This window comes from Pristiophorus japonicus, chromosome 8 (assembly GCF_044704955.1).
Source record: "Pristiophorus japonicus isolate sPriJap1 chromosome 8, sPriJap1.hap1, whole genome shotgun sequence".
Classification (NCBI taxonomy): domain Eukaryota; kingdom Metazoa; phylum Chordata; class Chondrichthyes; family Pristiophoridae; genus Pristiophorus; species Pristiophorus japonicus.
In genome coordinates, this window is record NC_091984.1 from 234,793,147 (window position 1) to 234,814,229 (window position 21,083).

The 21,083-nt window shown below is 44.7% G+C and overlaps 1 protein-coding gene and 1 pseudogene across 12 annotated transcripts in view; one reads left to right on the forward strand and one right to left on the reverse strand.

Moving 5' to 3' along the window:
• Nucleotides 1–21,083, forward strand: part of fbrsl1 (fibrosin-like 1) — a 908,758-nt gene that overhangs the window by 172,059 nt on the left and 715,616 nt on the right. The window lies entirely within an intron of this gene.
• LOC139269926 (U2 spliceosomal RNA) lies at nucleotides 14,608–14,840 on the reverse strand (annotated as a pseudogene).

The following is a 21,083-nucleotide window of genomic DNA, read 5'->3' on the forward strand; positions in this document are numbered from 1 at the left end:
CTCCCCCCTCTCCTATCCCTCCCACGGCCCCCACTCTTCCCTCGGCAACTCCCCCATCTCCTTTCCCTCCCCTCCCCCATTCTCCTTTCCCTCCACTCCCCATCTCCTTTCCCTCCACTCCCCCATCTCCTTCCCACCCTCCCCCATCACCTTTCCCTCCACTCCCCCTTCTCCTTTCCCTCCTCCCCCCTCTCCTTTCCCTCCACTCCCCCATCTCCTTTCCCTCCACTCCCCCATCTCCTTTCCCTCCACTCCCCCATCTCCTTTCCCTCCACTCCCCCATCTCCTTTCCCTCCACTCCCCCATCTCCTTTCCCTCCACTCCCCCATCTCCTTTCCCTCCACTCCCCCATCTCCTTTCCCTCCACTCCCCCATCTCCTTTCCCTCCACTCCCCCATCTCCTTTCCCTCCACTCCCCCATCTCCTTTCCCTCCACTCCCCCATCTCCTTTCCCTCCACTCCCCCATCTCCTTTCCCTCCACTCCCCCATCTCCTTTCCCTCCACTCCCCCATCTCCTTTCCCTCCACTCCCCCATCTCCTTTCCCTCCACTCCCCCATCTCCTTTCCCTCCACTCCCCCATCTCCTTTCCCTCCACTCCCCCATCTCCTTTCCCTCCACTCCCCCATCTCCTTTCCCTCCACTCCCCCATCTCCTTTCCCTCCACTCCCCCATCTCCTTTCCCTCCACTCCCCCATCTCCTTTCCCTCCACTCCCCCATCTCCTTTCCCTCCACTCCCCCATCTCCTTTCCCTCCACTCCCCCATCTCCTTTCCCTCCACTCCCCCATCTCCTTTCCCTCCACTCCCCCATCTCCTTTCCCTCCACTCCCCCATCTCCTTTCCCTCCACTCCCCCATCTCCTTTCCCTCCACTCCCCCATCTCCTTTCCCTCCACTCCCCCATCTCCTTTCCCTCCACTCCCCCATCTCCTTTCCCTCCCCTCCCCCATCTCCTTTCCCTCCACTCCCCCATCTCCTTTCCCTCCCCTCCCCCATCTCCTTTCCCTCCACTCCCCCATCTCCTTTCCCTCCCCTCCCCCATCTCCTTTCCCTCCACTCCCCCATCTCCTTTCCCTCCCCTCCCCCATCTCCTTTCCCTCCCCTCGCTGTCAGAAACACAGATAGTGATAGACAGAGAATGAGAGACACACACAGACAGATAGAGACACTGATAGAGACACACTGGGGGCGGGGGCATCCCAGCACGCTGTTGGAGAGCTCCCGGTGCTGCAGTCGGTAAGTAGAAAATGTTTTATTTATTGATTTTTAAAAAAAATTATTACTTATTAATTTTTTTTGATTGATTTATGGTTGATTTATTGATGTATTTATCATTTATTATTGATGATGGCTCTTTATTTGTAAAACTGAAGTGTTTAATGTTTATAAACTTCCCTTTAAACCCCCCCTCCCCCATTCCCTACGCCTGATTTGTAACCTACGCCTGATTTTCTAAAGTGTAGACAAGGTTTTTTCGAGCGTACAAAAATCTTCACTTACTCCATTCTAAGTTAGTTTGGAGTAAGTTTTCACTCACGAAACTTTGAAATCAGGCGTAAGTGGCTGGACACGCCCCCTTTTGAAAAAAAAATTCTGTTCCAAAGTGAAACTGTTCTAACTGACTAGAACTGGAGCAAACTAAATGACGAGAATTCCGATTTCTAAGATACTCCGTTCTACACCAGTTGCTCCTAAAAATCAGGAGCAAATCATGTGGAAACTTGGGGCCAGTAGACCAAGACAAATTAATTGTCACTTGGAAAGACATGGGTTAATAAATGACAACCAGCACAGATTTGTTTAGGGCAAATTGTGTCTGAAAAATTTGCTTTGAGTCCTTTGATAAATTAATAGAGAGGTTTGATGACAGTAGTGGGGTTGATGTTGTATATCTGGACTTTCAAAAGACGTTTGATAAAATATCATAATAGACTTGTTGACAAAATTGAAGCCCATAGGATTAAAGGGGCAGTGGCAGCATGGATACAAAATTGGCTGAGTGACAGAAAGCAGAGCATAGTGGTGAACAGTTGTTTTTCAGACTAAAGGGAAGTATACAGTGGTGTCACCCACAGATTGGAATTAGGACCAGTGCTCTTTATGATATATATTAACAATGTAGACTTGGGTATACAGGGCATAATTTCAAAATGCGCCGAGGATAGTATCAGATTTCAGGAGGACATAGGCAGATATATGGCAGATGCAATTTAATGCATAGAAGTGTGAAGTGATGCATTTTGGAAGGAAGAATACGGAGCAGCAATATAAACTAAATGGTGCAATTTTAAATGGTGTGCAGGACCAGAGAAACCTGTTTTAAGTACGCAATTCTTTGAAGGTGGCAGGATTAGTTGATATATAAAAAGCATATGGAATTTACTTTAAAAATAGAAGCAAAGAGTGCAAAATGAAGGAAGTTATGCTAAACCGTTAAAACTCGGCACACATTCGGAAGGATGTCAAGGTCTGAGAGGGTTGCAGAGGAGATTTACTAGAATGGTACCATGGATGAGGGACTTCAGTTGTGTGGAAAGCTTAGAGAAGCTGGGATTGTTCTCTTTCGAACAGAGAAGGTTAAGGTGAGATTTAAGCAAGGTGTCCAAAATTTTGAGTGGTCTTGATAGAGTACGTAGTGAGAGTCTGTTTCCACTGGCAGGAGGGTCGGGAACCAGAGGACACAGATTTAATTAATTGCCAAAAAGAACAGGGGGTAGATGAGAGTTTCCTTTACGTGGTGAGTTGTTATGGTCTGGAATGTGCTGCCTGAAAGTACGGTGGAAGCAGATTGAATGTTAACTTTCAAAAGGGAATTAGATAAATACTTGAAAAGAAAAAATTTGCAGAGCTATGAGGAAAGAGCAGAGGAGTGGAACTAAGTGAATAGCTCTTTCAAAGAGCTGGCACAGGCACGATGGGTCGAATGGCCGCCTCCTGTGCTGTATTTTTGATTTGTGTCCTTTTTTCACGTGAGCCTACGCAGCGTCAGCAGGCTACTCGATTGTCGAAAGGGGAAGCACAGTACGAAAGGGTAAAACATCACAGACGGTCTGATTCTAGCCTGCTTGATGTCCATACCGTTTTGAGCAGGTAGCACTGGATAGCTCGCAGGGCAGAAACAGTAACTGATTTTTTTTCCCTTTCCTCCTTGGCACATTGAGACCAATTTTACACCATTACTGCTGTTCTTGCTGAGAATACCTTACTAAATAGAAACTAAGCATCGAATTGGGGATCTTTCTGCTTCCTGGTTCTCATACTTGTTGGTACATTTGCTAACTAAGTTTATTGAAAGTTATGAAATATGAATTAATTTGTTGAAATGGAACAAATTAGCGTATAGACATACACTCTTGGATATTGTGCATAATTACAATTTAATAGCAAGTTAAATATCAAGTTGAGAAGGTTCTCCGTATTCTGATTGCAAGAAATTCCTTGATGAGGCAATAGTGTTCCTTTGTGATTAGAGATTTGATCAGCTGTAAATTAATTTCTTTGTGATCTGAAGTGTATCTGTTTTAAATTGCAATAATTGATTCTAAAATTTCATGTTGCAAGGCAAATTACAATATGGATAAAACAGTCATTCTGATCAGTTGGTTGTTCAATGTGATTATATTTGTAGTGTTAAGGTTTGTTAGTACATTATATAAAACCTCATCGCTTGGATAGAATTAGTATTTTAGCAAGTTTAAACGTGCACTCGAGACGATTAGGTTTAAGTAGAACTGCTAGACAAACATAGAACAATGAAGGGAGCATCTTATAAATTTTCTTTTACCCTATTGCTTTCAATGGTGGGGCAATATGGCAAGGCTGTTGATGCTGCAAATGCACCCGTTGTCGTTGTCGTCATCATCATCATAGGCAGTCCCTCGAAACGAGGATGACTTGCTTCCACGCCAAACAAGGATGAGTTCACAGGTGTTTCAATGAAGGATCTAATATTCCAGGTCCTGAACTACATAGTGTAGGGTGGAAGATGCCTGTGTGTGGATTATTTTAACATGTGGTGGCCGTTACACACCAGCCACCACACGGGCTTGACAGAGCTAGGTCTTGGTCCAGTGGCAAGGATTAACCAAGACGACTGGAGACCTGCTCTGCTGCACGGACCTAGTTGCGCACACATCGCAGTGTGGGCTGGCCCATGCTGCCCCTGAGCCCTCGCCTCTTCTGGCCCCGAACTCGCGTCTCTTCTGGGCCCCGATCACATCCCTCTACAATTTCTCACTGCTCCTGCTGTATTGTTGTATACTGTTTGTGAGTGAAGCCTTATAGAATCGTAGAATGATGCAGCACAGAAGGAGGCCATTCGGCTCTTTGCGAAATTGGCGGCTCTTTGGGAGAACGATCCAATTAGTCCCAATCCCCTCCCCCTTTCCCCAAAGCCCTGTCTTTTTTTTCTCCCAAGTATTTATCCAATTCCCTTTTGAAAGTTACTATTTCATCTACTTCCACCATCTTTCAGGCACTACATTCCGTATCATCATAACTCGCTGCGTAAAGAAAATTCTCCTCATCTTCCCTCTGGTTCTTTTGCCAATTGCCTTAAATATAAATCCTCTGGTTACTATTGTACTATCAGGGTGACTTATTTCCAAAACTGAGTGCAATAAAGTTTTTTAATGACTGTGTAGAAATCCTCACTAACCACTGACAGCAAAGAGATCCATTTGAGGTACCACTTTTGAATTTATATGTTGGAGCAATGAGCCAGTTAGTCATGAATTATGCTAGTATTGCTGATGTAGACCCAAGAGAGAATTTTAAATGAACTGAATAAGGTTGGTGCATTTTGCTCGATACAGCTTCAGTCGTGGGAGTGCATTATTGCATTTGCTTCGGTCAGCACAATCTTTTCAGTGAGCTTTCTCTCATGACTGTGAAGCACAAACCCAATGTGTATTGTGACTTGAGATGAACATTGGAGTAAAAATTAGGAATTTTGAGATGCCACCTCACAGTATAGCAGTTAAGCAGATATGTTGCGTTTGCATTCAGTCTCGCCACTTCTCTCTGCCTCCGGGAAGCAAAACACTGCAAATATGAGTGGCCGGCTACCACCAACTGTGCTGACCATGAGGGGTTGCCATTTTATTCTGACTAGTGATGGGCTAAGCTCCTTTTTAAAAAAAAAAAAAAAATAATAATTTTAATGAACAACTGGCTTTCTTCAGGCCTTCCAACAACAAGAAAAATCCGTGGCCAGATTATAAAGTTGTAAATATGATGCATTGTAAATAAGGCATGATTTTAAGTTATTTAAACCAGTAAAACACAATTAATTTTTAAGCTCAGGAAATGAAAATGTATTTTATGAAGCTAAATTTTGCCTCAATTACGTGATTGGTTACATAGTGTCAACACATGCATATCTTTGTACATGGTCCATGTCTCTGATCCATATAGGAGGGCTGGTATTACTACAGCCTGTAGACCATGAGCTTGGTGGCAGTTTTGAGGGCCTGCTCTTCAAACACTCTTTTCCTCAGGCGGCCGAAGGCTGCACTGGCGCACTGGAGGCGGTGTTGGATCTCGTCGTCGATGCCTGCTCTTGTTGATAGGAAGCTCCCGAGATATGGCTCAGAGACATGGACCATGTACAGTAGACACCAAGTTGCTGGAGAAATATCACCAATGATGTCTCCAAGATCCTACAAATCCCCTGGGAGGACAGGCGCACCAACATCAGCGTCCTTATTCAGGCTAACATCCCCAGCAGTGAAGCACTGACCAAACTCAATCAGCTCCGCTGGGCAGGTCACATAATCCGCGTGTCAGACACTAGACTCCCAAAGCAAGTGCTCTACTCTGAGCTCCTTTATGGCAAACGAGCCAAAGGTGGGCAGTGGAAATGCTACAAGGATACCCTCAAAGCCTCCATGATAAAGTGCAACATCCCCACTGACACCTGGGAGTCCCTGGCCTAAGACTGCCCTAAGTGGAAGAAGTGCATCCGAGAGGGCGGCAAACCAGTCCCACAACTGCATGTCCCACCTGTGACGGGGATTGTGGTTCTCATATTGGACTGTTCAGCCACCAAAGAACTCACTTCAGGAGAGGAAGCAAGTTTTCCTCGATTCCAAGGGACTGCCTATGATGATGATGATGGTCTTTGTGCAGTTTTCAATTGTTTAAACCTGAATTTTGTTCAGGTAAATTTGAGGATTTTTGCTTCCCTCCATACAGTTGTGGGACTGGTTTGCCGCACGCTCCTTCCGCTGCCTGCGCTTGATTTCTGCATGCTCTCGGCGTTAAGACTCGAGGTGCTCAGCGCCCTCTCGGATGCACTTCTTCCACTTAGGGCGGTCTTGGGCCAGGGACTCCCAGGTGTAGCTGGAGGCTACTGTCGCAGCATTGAGCAAGTGCCCAGTTTCTGCACCACCTCCTAAATGCCTCTAAAATGACAAACATTTGAAACATTTACTCTGTGAATGCCCCTAAAATCAGATATTCTCCACTTGTATAGACTATTGTGTCTGATAGTAACCAATAAAAGCGAGTATACTGCAGACAGACTATACTGCTGGGTAATTTGCTTAAGCAACTTCACTTCTGGTTGGGAAGAGGGCCAATCCCACATTTGTCCCTTTTTCTATGAAGTACAGGTTGGACCTCCCTTATCCGGGACTCCCTTAATCGGCACCATCCTTATCTGGCATGATTTTGGTGGCTGGGGGCGCATGCACACACAACGCGGCCAACCTCCACCCTGACTTTGGGGCCCGCCGTCGATACTCGGCCTGCCCGGGTCACTGACCTCCCCCAACCCCCCCTCTGTTGGGCTGACCTCCCTTTATCCGGCCAAATCCCTTGTTCGGCACAGGCCAGGTCCCAAGGGAGCCGGATAAGGGAGGTTCAATCTGTACCATTGTGGAGTTACATGGGTACTATTTTGAATTGAAAATTCCGTGGCATGTTTGTTGGTAGGAACATAAAACAGAAAAGCTTATATTGCATGCTAGTGATCAATTCTGTTGTGCCTTGGAGGTAAGATGAGAATTTCTTCCCTTGATTCCCAGCACAGTGATCTTCTGATCTTGGACAAATCAAGGAACCATTGGAAAAAGAGGCAATTGTCCATTACAAACCTGGTGCTTGGTTCGAGCAGTGTGAATAGAAGCCTTGAACTAAGTATCAAATAGTTTTCAACTTCTAGTTAATTTCTCTTATCAACTTCAGCGGCTTGGCTTAGGAGAAATGAACTGGAAGCAGAAAAGAAAATGAGGACTTTTATCTTTCATTAATCAGTATTCTGGTCTCCCCAGTGATTGATAGCTTAGCTTAGAGCTCTTTAAATAGTGGCAAGAACTGGTCTTTTACAAAAAAAAGTCTCTTTTTAGACTGGCAACACAATTCTTGCAGTTCATTTTAGAAACCCAAGATTGGGCACAGTTCATTCTTCAGGTCAGGACTGAAGTTATTCATCTCAGTTAATAGTACAATTCTGGCACGATTCGTTTAAAAAAGATGAAGACTTGCATTTCTATAGCGCCTTTCACGATCTCAGGATATCCCAAAGCGCTTTACAGCCAATGAAGTATATTTTGAAGTAGGAAATGCGGCAACCAATTTGTGCACAGCAAGCTCCCAAAAGCAGCAATATGATAATGACCAGATAATGTGTTTTTGTGATGTTGGCGACAAACATTGGCTAGGATACTGGGACTAATTCCTTTACTCTTCGAAATAGTGCCATGGGATATTTTATGTCCACCTTAGAAAGCAGATAGGGCATCGGTTTAATGTCTCATTCAAAAGACGGCACATCCGACAATGCAGCACTCCCTCAGTACTGCACTAGAGTGTCAGCCTAGATTTTTGCGCTCAAGTCTCTGGAGTGGGACTTGAACCCACAACCTTGTGACTCGGAGAATATAGATAAGTAACTGAACATACTGAACTGGGAATGAAGTTGGTGTACTTGTGCCTCTGAACAGAATGTAACTTTTCAGCATGTAGGATCTCAATCCTGTATGTTAAGGGGGTCTTCCTTTCGCTACGGCTTCTGCAGAGGCTCTTGTCCTGTTGGAACCCCATTGACTGCGGGCACCTGGAAAAAAGAGATGTCCATTTGCTACTAAAAACAAATGCTGAAATACTTTTTAATACTGTTGTATGTGGAGCTATGGTATGTGAAATGGTCTACGTTGTCCAGGGCCGCGCCGTGGATCTTGATGACGGGGGGGCAGTGCTGTGCAGCGAGGGCAGGCTGGTGGAGGACCTTTGTCTTACGGATGTTTAGCGTAAGGCCCATGCTTTCGTAAGCCTCAGTAAATACATCGACTGTGTCCTGGAGTTCAGCCTCTATATGTGCACAGACGCAGGCGTCGTTTGTGTACTGCTCAAGTTGGGGTAGTCTTGGATCTGGTTTGGAGATGGCGACAGTTGAACAGGTTCCTGCTGGTTCTGTAGTTTAGTTCTACTCCAGCCTTGGGAGCCTCTTGTCAACAAGACCAAACATTGACGACGAGATTGAACACTGCCTCCAGTGTGCCAGTGCAGCCTTCGGCCGCCTGAGGAAAAGTGTTTGAATACCAGGCCCTTAAATCTGCTACCAAGCTCATGGTTTACAGGGCTAAAGTAATACCCGTCCTCCTGTATGGCTCAGAAACATGGACCATGAACAGTAGACACCCTAAGTCGCTGGAGAAATACCACCAACGATGTCCTCGCAAGATTCTACAAATCCCTTGGGAGGTCAGATGCACTAACATTAGCGTCCTCGATCAGGCCAACATTCTCAGCATTGAAGCACTGACCATAACGATCAGCTCTGCTGGGCAGGCCACATAGTTTGCATGCCAGACACAAGACTCCCAAAGCAAGCGCTCTACTCTGAACTCCTTCACGGCAAGTGAGCCAAAGGTGGGCTGAGGAAACGTTACAAGGACACCCTCAAAGCCTCCCTGATAAAGTGCAACATCCCCACTGACACCTGGGAGTCCCTGGCCAAAAACCGCCCTAAGTGGAGGAAGTGCATCCGGGAGGGTGCTGAGCACCTTGAGTCTCATCACCGAGAGCATGCAGAAATCAAGCACAGGCAGCGGAAAGAGCGTGCAGCAAACCTGCCCCACCCACCCTTTACCTCAATGACTATCTGTCCCACCTGTGACAGGGACTGTGTTCTCGTATTGGACTATTCAACCACCTAAGGACTCATTTTAAGAGTGAAAGCAAGTCTTCCTCAATTCCGATGATGTGGAGCCAAATGGTCCTTGCTACAAAACTGCACAGATGTAAAAACCTGCAAATGTGCGAGAGGGTAATTTAAATTTTACGTTAAAGCGGCAGATGTTGGGTTTAATAGACCATTCTCCAGCTGTCCAATCTTTCGGACAGAATGAATGTCGATTAAATAGCGAATACAAGAGCAGCAAACCCAAATGGCTAAAATAGGAACACACATTATTCAAAATTCTTAGTTTAATGAGGATTCATTGTAAATCCATCGACAACCAAATGATGTTTAAAGTAATTGAAACACCTATGTTTTGTGATAGAATACTTGACAGCTGTTTAAAAAGTGGAATATTTTCTGATGCTACAGAAGATTTGTAGCCTGGTAATGTTTTAATTGCTCGCTTTTCGGTTTAATGGTACCTATAAGTCCCATGTTTTAAACATTAAAAACCGTTCTGAAGCCAAGTGGTGTTTGGTGCCAGTGTATAGGCTTGCCAGTTTGATCCAATACTCTACTGCATGTAGTCTCAGCTGTGCTGCAGAGGGAGGTGCTGAGTGGAAGCCAGGTCAGTCCCCATAGGAAAGGAGCGACGAGTTTAATAGGGAGACTCACCTGGCCTTCCTCGCAATTAGCCAAGAAAAGAAAAAAAAAGCAAGACTTGGATTGATGGTGTTATTTACGAATGCAGGACATCCGAAGCGCTTCATTGCCAATGAAGTGATTTTATTTTGACGTATAGTCACTGTTGTAATATAGAAAATGTGGCAGCCAACTTGAGAATCGCAAGGTCCCACAAGCAGCGATGTGATGATGACCAGATGATCTGTGTTTTGAACGATGTTGGTTTATATGTTGGCCAGGATACTGGCGAGAACTCCCCTGCTCTTGTTTGCTATAGTGCCACAGTATCTGTTACGTCCATCTGAGAAGGCAGCTGATCAGGGGCCTCTGTTTAATGTCTCATCCAAAAGACGGTACCTTCGACAATGTAGCACTCTCTGAATACTAGTCTGGAAAGTTGGCCTAGATTTTGTGCCTGGAGTGGGACATGAACCCATAACCTTCTGATTAAGAGGAAAGAATGTTGCCACTGCCAACAAGAGCAGCACTGGTCGCAATTCATCCCCGACTGTGGGATGTGCAGGGTCAGGGGTCCTCATAAGAGTGTAATTTTTTTTTAAACCAGATAATGCCCTTGACCTTCACTTACTGCTACTGTATGCTGGCTGCTAAGTATTATGCACAGATCAGCACAATTTGTCTTGCCCTCCTGGTCGTTTATCCCTCCTAAATGGGGAAGAGTCTGACTCCAGAATTTTACCAGGCATTAAACATTAATAAATTGATGGTGGGGGGGTTGTGGGGGACTGACTTATAATGCTAAGGTAATGTGTTTTATAAAATTTAGTTATTAACATTCAAGGCCTATTAATTTTTCACAGCTGCTAATTTCCTATTTAATGTCCTTTGAATATTCGTTGGATATATTCAAGAGGGAGTTAGATGTGGCCCTTCCGGCTAAAGGGATCAAGGGGTATGGAGAGAAAGCAGGAAAGGGGTACTGAGGTGAATGATCAGCCATAATCTTATTGAATGGTGGAGCAGGCTCGAAGGGCCGAATGGTCTACTCCTGCATCTATTTTCTATGTTTCTATGTTTCTTTTGCACTTTGCGTATACTTACTTTAATTGTCTCTCGCTACTTCTCTTTTGTAAGAAAATTAATCCATTGCTGTATATTGTTTGAAAGCCAGAGGTAATTTAATAAACACACACATTGCAGTATTTTCACACAGGCTTTCCACTCGGCACATTGTTAATTCAGTGGGTCTGAATTGAAGCCAAGACTTTGCGTCCAACTGAGAGTATATGTTGTTGTATATCTGCTTTAGGAAACGGGCATTTACAGCCAGCTGTTTGTCATAAATTCAAGGCCAGATTAAGTACTTAAATCTGCTTAAAAAGGGGACTGTTAATTACTGTTTACGGGATCGATATTCTTGGAGGCAAATGCAACTTCACAGATGGCCTATATTCTTTTGTGGTCTTCTGTGAACATCCTTCCCTGCTTAATTTGATTAGTGTGGTTTTTCTGCAACAGTTATTCTTCTGTAATATGACCAGTCATAGAACTGGGTATTTGTGGTTGTGTTATAAGATTTCCGTAAAGTACTCCTATTTCTGTACAAGAATTATTTCACTTTGGGCTTTGAGCAAGGGAATCCCTACATTCTAAATTGTATGGCCACCAGAGTGTAATAGATGAGGGATCTATTATGAATATGATTCCATTAAAATGATTTGTTGGTGTATATGTCCTAAAATTGTGATCTTGAGTCACATTTCCTTCCCCAGTGATAATTGAACCTTTCTGTATGTACTTTGTGGCCTTTTATTAAGTAATTTCTCTCAATTTTCCTTATTTTAGGTTTACTGCTGCCTTTCTATTCCTACCACAAGTACCCCTAGTGTCTGTTTCATTGTACTTGTCACTGAACGTAACTTCAATTTAAATTGATCTTTTGCAGAGCAGTGTGGCAATCAGTGCAACTACAAAAAACAATTGTTTTAATGGAATCTAACCATCCAGGTAAAGTTAATCTGGTTTTAAATTTGGTTTAGTGCTGTTTTAGTGCCAGTTCCAGATAAGCAGGTCTTGTGCAGTTGGCAGGAACTTCCAGGTAAATCAGCTTGATTAAAAGCAACGATGGAAATACCAATTTGTCACTTGTTCTTTCTGGCAGCTGACTTCGTGAATCTATTAAGTTTACTTTGAAGTTGCTGCCAACTATATGGAATCCACATTTTGTGTCCCCACGACACTTAAACTAAATATAAAAACAGCTTTAAAGGCTAGGTGGCTAAATTGCACACTCAATGGGCCCAAGTTTCCACATGATTTGCGCCTGATTTTTAGGAGCAACTGGTGGAGAACGGACTATTTTAGAAATCACAATTCTCCACATTTTTTTTTCTGCAGTTCTAGTCAGGTAGAACAGTTCTAGTTTAGAACAGAATTTTTTCTTCAAAAGGGGGTGTGTCCGGCTACTGATGCCTGATTTGAAAGTTTCCACAGTGAAAATGTACTCCAAACTAAAGTAAAATGGAGCCAGTGAAGATTTTTGTAGAACTGAAAAAACCTTGTCTACACATTAAAAAATCAGCGCAGGTTACAAATTAGGCGTCCAGAACGAGGTGGGGGAGGGGGGGGGAAGGGAACTCATTAAATTCGACAATAAATCCTTATTTATACTTCTACAAATATTATACAAATAAATCCAACCTGAATAAACATTTATAAGCCACGTAAAGATTAAATAAACCATCTTCCTACCTGTGTGAAAGTACTTCAGCCAGGGAGAATTCTGCAGCCGTTCGTGGAGAAGAGAGAAGAGAGAAGAGAGAAGAGAGAAGAGAGAAGAGAGAAGAGAGAAGAGAGAAGAGAGAAGAGAGAAGAGAGAAGAGAGAAGAGAGAAGAGAGAAGAGAGGGGTCGGGGAACAGGAGCGCGGGTCGGGTCAGTTGGGGGTGGGGGGGAAGCGGGTGTCGGGTCTCGGGGCGGGGGTCGGGTCGGTGGCGGGGGGGGGGGGGGGGGGGGGGGGGGGGGAGGGGGGAGAGGGAGAGCGAGTGTCTGGTCAGGCGGGGAGCAGGAGCTGGCCGTAGGAGGAGCCCCAGTGAGGCCATTGGGCCAGGGCTAGGGGCTGCGTGCTTTGGGCACCTCCCACACAGTTCGGCGCCTGGAGCTACTGCACTTGCGTGCCGACTGTAGCGCGCAAATGCAGAGGTCCTGGCACTGTTTTCAGCGCCGGGACCTGGCTCCGCCCCCCCCACAGCTCGTGCTGACTGCGCCAAGGGCCAGAGGACCTGTAAGTAGGTGCAGACTACCGAGGATTTTTTTAGGTGCGAAAAACGGGCGCCCAGCTCGGAGGGGCGCCCGGTTTTTTTCTTGTGGAAATTTGGGCCCATAGGTGCTGGAAGCATATTGGTGTTAACTTGTGAAGATGTTCAGGTATTTCAGTACTGGCTGTATTATGATGATTATATTATCCACCATAGTTGAAAGGCTCTACCTCCCCTGGTCGATAATGGAATTCAAGGAATAATCAGATAGTTTTTTTCCCATCAAAACAAGGAGATGAAATATAAGAAACATAAGAGACTGTGCTTTGAGGCAAGGCTTTGTCCTAAAAAATACATGTGGATAAGTAGAAAGAAGGAGAATATAGTTTCATCAACAACAAAATTGTATTGTAATATTCTAGAAACCAAGTGTAGACACTGACAAATATGTCAGGTGCCAACTTGAAAGAACTACATCATTTTTTGAAATTGTATTGTGTTCCATAGGGCATTTAAAGGAGGATACATGTTTTCTGTACCAACTGTACATGCTATAGGTCACCGACTTCTTCAAATAAATCTGTTGTGTTGAAGTGGAAAATGCTGGAAATACACTGCAAAGGATGTTGATATCTGAAGAGGGCGGGGGGGGTTCTTTCTATTGTAAATGGGTCTTTTCATGGCTGTATGATGACGCAGCAGAAACTATTTTAGTGATGTAAGCTCATAAAATTACCAGCTATTAGGACCATCATTAACTATACTCATGAGAATTCCCACCCCCTTCCTACTTAATTATGGGGAATCTGATTTTGGTTCAGCTCCAGTTATCTACATATTTGCAGCAATTAGAGGCTAACTATCCAGATTAGGTATGTCACGGATTTACTGTAAATAAAAGAAAGGATGATCATTTGATCTCTTCTCTTACTGTCATAATGAAAGCACAGTAATTGTGTTAATCATCAGTGGGTCAGCAAGCTTCTAAAATGCTAGAGAGTGGGGAGCATTGTTTATTTGTGGGTAGTGCAAGGATCTGTATTTGTGGGTGAACAGCCATGCTGCCTGCACACAGCCACATGAATCATTAGTCTGTGTTGTCTATGTTGATGTTTTCATTGCTTGATCTCTTAGAAGCTTTGCCATTCTTTATCCTTGCTGTTCCTGAAGTCGCTGCATTTTTGCACAGTGGTCATTCTTTTGTTTTTGTGAGCCAAAACAGGCTATCTGACTGGAGGGCCATGCACGATAGCCCAATTTTGCCCTTGTCTGATGTTCTACATCTGCACACTTTCCAGTGGAGAGTAGAAGTCACCAGATAGCATATAGGGGAAGAAATTGCAGCTGAGCATATAGGGGAAGAAATTGCAGCTGATTTTTTTTTCTCTACAGTTCAGGCATGTACTGACTGATAACAGCTTGCTCATCACTGACCAGGATCAAACTTGAGACCCCCTTGGTTTTTTTTTTTTTAATTCATAGCCAATCGTTCCAATTCTTTGTCAAATCACAAACGCCAGAGGTCACCTTGCACATGCCAAGGATCACTCTGCGCCAATGCTCTTAGCCAAAAGGCCTAGAGCCACTGCACCGTTCCTGGAAGTACTGCAATACCAGGTTCGTGCCATGGAGGTGGATGGGTCAAGCCACCCCACACACCTCCGTGGAGGTGGATGGGTCAAGCCACCCCATCCACCTCCTGTTTCCAAAAAAGCAAGCATATACCTTCCTGACCAGGGAGAAACCACCCGGAGGTCATGGTGGCTGGTCAGGTCAGTTACGCATGATCTTGGCCAAAAGGCCGAGAAGCGATGAGACCCCCTTGGTATGTTTCAGTTTCACACTAGGCAGTGCATTTGCTAATTGAACCATTGGGGAATCCCACATTATTTTAGCACCAAAGGTTTTTTCCAGTGTTTGTTACGGGCATGTTAATGTTAAAGCATCGTTATCTAATGTGAGTGCTATCAACATCAGATGTATGGTTTGTGGTCACTTCGCAATGTAAACAATATGATTACCATGCAGTTGATGGCAATGCAAACCCACTTTTTCCTAACTCTTGCAATCTGTCCTAATCTTTTTCTGCTTGCTAAATGTGCTGAATGGCCTTTAATAGCCGACAGGAGAACGACAACAGGCAAATATAGTAACTTGGAGAATGATGCCAGGAAGTTGTTTTGGCCTTTCCGTACCAGGGTCTGGCCCACATTGGTAAGGTTACCAAGCCGAGCCTCTGTGTCCAGGTGAGGGAGCGATTCTGCCAGTCGACGCTCCGACCCTCGAGCCTGGAGAGGAGAGGTTCGGTGGTGAGGTGGTACTTTGGGGGGGAAAAAATCAAGAATTGCATTACACTTTGTTGCCCCAAATGTCTTCATTCAATGCCGAGCTTCCCATTGTAAGCAAGCCTATTGTGTAATCGCAGACCAGGGTGTCCACCTTGGAGAGCGAGAGAAGAAAGAAGAGGTATGAGTACTTTGTCCTGCTGTTTTGAGGTTGTTGCAAAGGTACAATTTAATTATTGGGGGCAATATTGACAATGCCATACCTCGTGCAAGCCTTCTGCATGATGGTGCTGCGGAGGAGAAGATTGATTAGACAGCATCACCTGAGGAACCTCCGAGCACGTAGGATGATGACATGAGGCCTTACCCACATCGGGTATATCGAGGCAGGTGTTCATGAGTGAGGTAGCCTGTGAGAAGGTTGCATTTCCGCAAAGAAGTTGTAACCGAGATCTGAGTTAATAAAAGCAGACCTGCACCCTCGAAGCGTCAGGACGACTGATTTGTCAGTTAGAACATAATAACATAAGGAATAGGAACAGGAGTAGGCCATATGGCATCTCGAGCTGTCTCCGCCATTCAATAAGATCATGGCTGATCTGATCATGGATTCAGCTCCACTTCCCTGCCTGCTCCCCATATCCCCTTATCGTTTAAGGAACTGTCTATTTCTGTTTCAAACTTATTCAATGTCCCAGCTTCCACAGCTCTCTGAGGCAGCGAATTCCACAGATTTGCAACCCTCAGAAGAAATTTCTCCTCATCTCAGTTTTAAATGGCCGACCTTTTATTCGAAGATCATGCCCTCTAGTTCTAGTCTCCCCCGTCAGTGGAAACATCCTCTCTGCATCCACCTTGTCAAGCCCCCTCATAATCTTTCGATAAGATCACTTCTCATTCTTCTGAATTCCAATGTGTAGAGGCCCAACTTACTCAACCTTTCCTCATAAGTCAACCTAGTGAACCTTCTCTGAATTGCCTCCAAAGCAAGTATATCTTTTCGTAAATATAGAAACCAAAACTGCACGCAGTATTCCAGGTGTGGCCTCACCAATACCCTGTACAACTGTAGCAAAACTTCCCTGCTTTTATACTCTATCCCCTTTGCAATTGGCCTTCCTAATCACTTGCTGTACCTGCATACTATCTTTTTGTGTTTCATGCACAAGTACCCCCAGGTCCCGCTTTACTGAGGCACTTTGCAATCTTTCTCCATTTAAACAATAATTTGCTCTTTGATTTTTTTTTCTGCCAAAGTGCATGACCTCACACTTTCCAACATTATACTCCATCTGCCAAATTTTTGCCCACTCACTTAGCCTGTCTATGTCCTTTTGCAGATTTTTTGTGTCCTCCTCACACATTGCTTTTCCTCCCATCTTTGTATCATCAGCAAACTTGTCAACATTACACTCAGTCCCTTCTTCCAAGTCGTTAATATAGATTGTAAATAGTTGGGGTCCCAGAACTGATCCCTGCGGCACCCCACTAGTTACTGGTTGCCAACCAGAGAATGAACCATTTATCCCAACTCTCTGTTCTCTGTTAGTTAGCCAATCATCTATCCATGCTAATATATTACTCCCAACCCTCTGAACTTTTATCTTGTGCAGTAACCTTTTATGTGCCACCTTGTCAAATGCCTTCTGGAAGTCCAAATATACCACATCCACTGGTTCCCCTTTATCCACCCTGTTCATTACATCCTCAAAGAACTCCAGCAAATTTGTCAAACATGACTTCCCCTTCATAAATCCATGCTGACTCTGCCTGACCGAATTTTGCTTTTCCAAATGTCCTGCTACTGCTTCTTTAATAATGGACTCCAACATTTTCCCAACCACAGATGTTAGGCTAACTGGTCTGTAGTTTCCTGCTTTTTGTCTGCCTCCTTTTTTAAATAGAGGCATTACATTTGCAGTTTTCCAATCTGCTGGGACACCTCCAGAATCCAGGGAATTTTGGTAAATTGCAACCAATGCATCCACAATCCCTGCCGCTACTTCTCAAGACCATAGGATGCAAGCCATCAGGTCCAGGGGATTTATCTGCCTTTAGTCCCTTTATCTTACTGAGTACCAACTCCTTGGTGATTGTGATTGTGTTAAGTACCTCCCTCCCCTATAGCCCCTAGACTATCCACTGTCTGAATGTTGTTAGTGTCCTCTACCGTAAAGACAGATACAAAATATTTGTTCAGAGTTTCTGCCATCTTCATGTTCCCTATTATAAATCCCTGGTCTCGTCCTCTAAGGGACCAATATTTACTTTAGCCACCCTTTTCCTTTTTATATACCTATAAAAACTCTTGCTATCTGTTTTTATATTTTGTGCTAGTTTACTTTCATAGTCTATCTTCCCTTTCTTAATCATATTTTTTTGGTCGTTCTTTGCTGGCTTTTAAAAACTTCCCAGTCTTCTGTCCAACCACTAATTTTGGCCACTTTTAATGCCCTTGTTTTTAATTGGATACCGTCCTTTATTTCCTTAGTTAGTCACGGATGGCTGTCTTTTCTCTTGCACCCTTTTCTCCGCACTGGAATATATTTTTCTTGAGAGTTGTGAAATATTTCCTTAAATGTACACCACTGTTCATCAGCCGTCCTACCTTTAATCTATTTTCCCAGTCCACTTTACCCAATACCTTCATAGTCTCCTTTATTTAAGCTTAGTATGCTGGTTAGAGATCCAACTTTCTCGCCCTCCATCTGAATTTGAAATTCAATCATGCTTTGGTCACTCATTCCGAGGGGATCCTTTACGAGAAGATTGTTTATTACTCCTGTCTCATTGCACAGTACCAGATCTAAGATAGCTTGCTCCCTGGTTGGTTCCGTTACATACTGCTCAAGGAACCCATCTCTTACGCACTCTTATGAACTCCTCCTCAAGGCTACCCAGACCAATTTGATTTGTCCAATCAATATGGAGGTTAAAATCACCCATGATTATTGCTGTTCCCTTTTTACAAGCCCCCACTATTTCCTGGTTTATGCTCCGACCAACAGAGTTGCTACTGTTACGGGGCCTATAGACTATGCCCACCAGTGACTTTTTCCCCTTATTGTTCCTTATCTCCACCCAAACTGTTTCAACACCCTTATCATTTGAGCCAATTTCGTTTCTTACTATTGCAGTGATTCCATCCTTTATCAATAGAGCTTACCCCACCTCCTTTTCCTTTCTGTCTGTCCTTCTGGAATATCAAGTACCCCTGAATATTTAATTCCCAATCCTGGTCACCTTGCAACCACGTTTCTGTAATGGCTATCAGATCATACCCATTTGTCTCAATTTGTGCCGTCAATTCCCTATTTTGTTACAAATGCTACGTGCATTTAGACAAAGTGCCTTTAAGTTTGTTTTTATACCCTTTTTTCCTACTTGTTTCCTCTCTCCTTCAAACTCACTTTCTTTATTTTTGCTTTCTAATTCCAGCTTTACTCCCCTCCCTACTGAATCTTATTTTCAGGTTCCCATTCCCCTGCCAAGCTAGTTTAAACCCTCCCCAACAGATATTGGTCCCGGCTCTGTTGAGGTGCAACCCGTCCGGCTTGTACAGATCCCACCTCCCCCAGAAGCAGTCCCAATACCTCAGGAAACTAAAGCCCTCTCGCCTGTATCATCTCTCCAGCCACGTATTCATCTGCTCTATCCTCCTATTTCTGTACTCACTAGCTCGTGGCACTGGGAGTAATCCGGGGATTACTAACTTTGAGGTCCTGCTTTTTAATATCTCTCCTAGCTCCCTAAACTCTGCCTGCAGGACCTCATCTTTCTTTCTACCTATGTCATTGGTACCAATGTGGACCATGACCTCTGGCTCCCCCCAGAATGCCCTGCAGCCGCTCAGTGATATCCTTGACCCTGGCACCAGGGAGGCAACATACCATCCTGGAGTCACGTCTGTGGTTGCAGAAACGCTTGTTTGCTCACCTGACGATTGAATCCCCTACCACTATAGCTCTTCCATTCTTCTTCCCCTCCCCCCCCCCCCCCCCCCCGCCCCTCCTGGAGTGCAGCTGAGCCACCTGTGGTGCTGTGGTCTTGGCTCTGGCTGTACTCCTTAGAGCCACCATCGCGCCCACTGCCCCTCAGCAGCAGCCAGAAGAGCAGAGCTGGCTGCTGGGGGACAAAGGGTACGGCCTCGCCACTTGTCTCATGACGCCACTATGCGTAACCCGGATGGAAGCCGAGTGGGAATACATGTCGCACATTGCAATGCGCAGCATAATAGAGAGGACTATTAGCAGCTTGAAACAGCGTTTCCGATGCCTGGACCATTCTGGAGGCTACTTGCAATACTCCCCTGAGATTGTCGGTCAGTTCACTGTTATCTGCTGCATGCTGCATAACTTAGCCATCATGAGGCAACAGCAGCTGGTAGTAGAAGACCCACCTGAGGTGAGAATGGATGATGATAGCTAATGTAACACCACTTTTTTAAAAAGGAGGGAGAGAGAAAACGGGTAATTATAGACCGGTTAGCCTGACATCAGTCGCGGGGAAAATGTTGGAAACAATCATTAAGGATGAAATAGCGCATTTGGAAAGCAGTGACAGGATCGGTTCAAGTCAGCATAGATTTATGAAAGGGAAATCATGCTTGACGAATATTCTGGAATTTTTTGTGGACAAGGGAGAACCAGTGGATGTGGTGTATTTGGACTTTCAAAAAGCTTTTGACAAGGTGCTGCACAAGAGATTGGTGTGCAAAATCAAAGCGCATGGTATTGGGGGTAATGTACTGATATGGATAGAGAGAACTGGTTGGCAGACAGGAAGCAGAGTGTCGGGATAAACGGGTCCTCTTCAGAATGGCAGGCAGCAACTAGTGGAGTGCCACAGGGCTCAGTGCTGGGACCCCAGCTCTTTACAATATACATTAACAATTTAGATGAAGGAATTGAGTTTAATATCTCCAAGTTTGCAGATGACACTAAACTGGGTGGCGGTGTGAGCTAAGAGGCTGCAGGGTGACTTGGACAGGTTAGGTGAGTGGGCAAATGCATGGCAGATGCAGTATAATGTGGATAAACGTGAGGTTATCCATTTTGGGGGCAAAAACATGAAGGCAGAATATTATTTGGATGGCGGCAGATTAGGAAAAGGGGAGGTTCAACGAGACCTGGGTGTCATGGTTCATCAGTCATTGAAAGTTGGCATGCAGGTACAGCAGGGGGGTGAAGGCGGCAAATGGTATATTGCCTTCATAGCTAGGGGATTTGAGTATAGGAGCAGGGAGGTCTTACTGCAGTTGTACAGGGCCTTAGTGAGGCCTCACCTGGAATATTGTGTACAGCTTTGATCTCCTAATCTGAGGAAGGACGTTCTTGCTATTGAGGAAGTGCAGCGAAGGTTCACCAGTCTGATTCCAGGGATGGCTGGGCTGTCATATGAGGAGAGACTGGATCAACTGGGCCTTTATTCTCTGGAGTTTAGAAGGATGAGAGGGGATTTCATAGAAATGTATAAGATTCTGACGGGACTGGACAGGTTAGAGGCGGGAAGAATGTTCCCGATGTTGGGGAAGTCCTGAACTAGGGGACATAGTCTTAGGATAAGGGGTAGGCCATTTAGGACTGAGATGAGGAGAAACTTCTTCACTCAGAGAGAGTTGTTAACCTGTGGAATTCCCTGCCGCAGAGAGTTGTCGATGCCAGTTCATTGGATATATTCAAGAGGGAGTTAGATATGGCCCTTACGGCTAAGGGGATCAAGGGGTATGGAGAGAAAGCAGAAAAGGGGTACTGAGGGAATGATCAGCCATG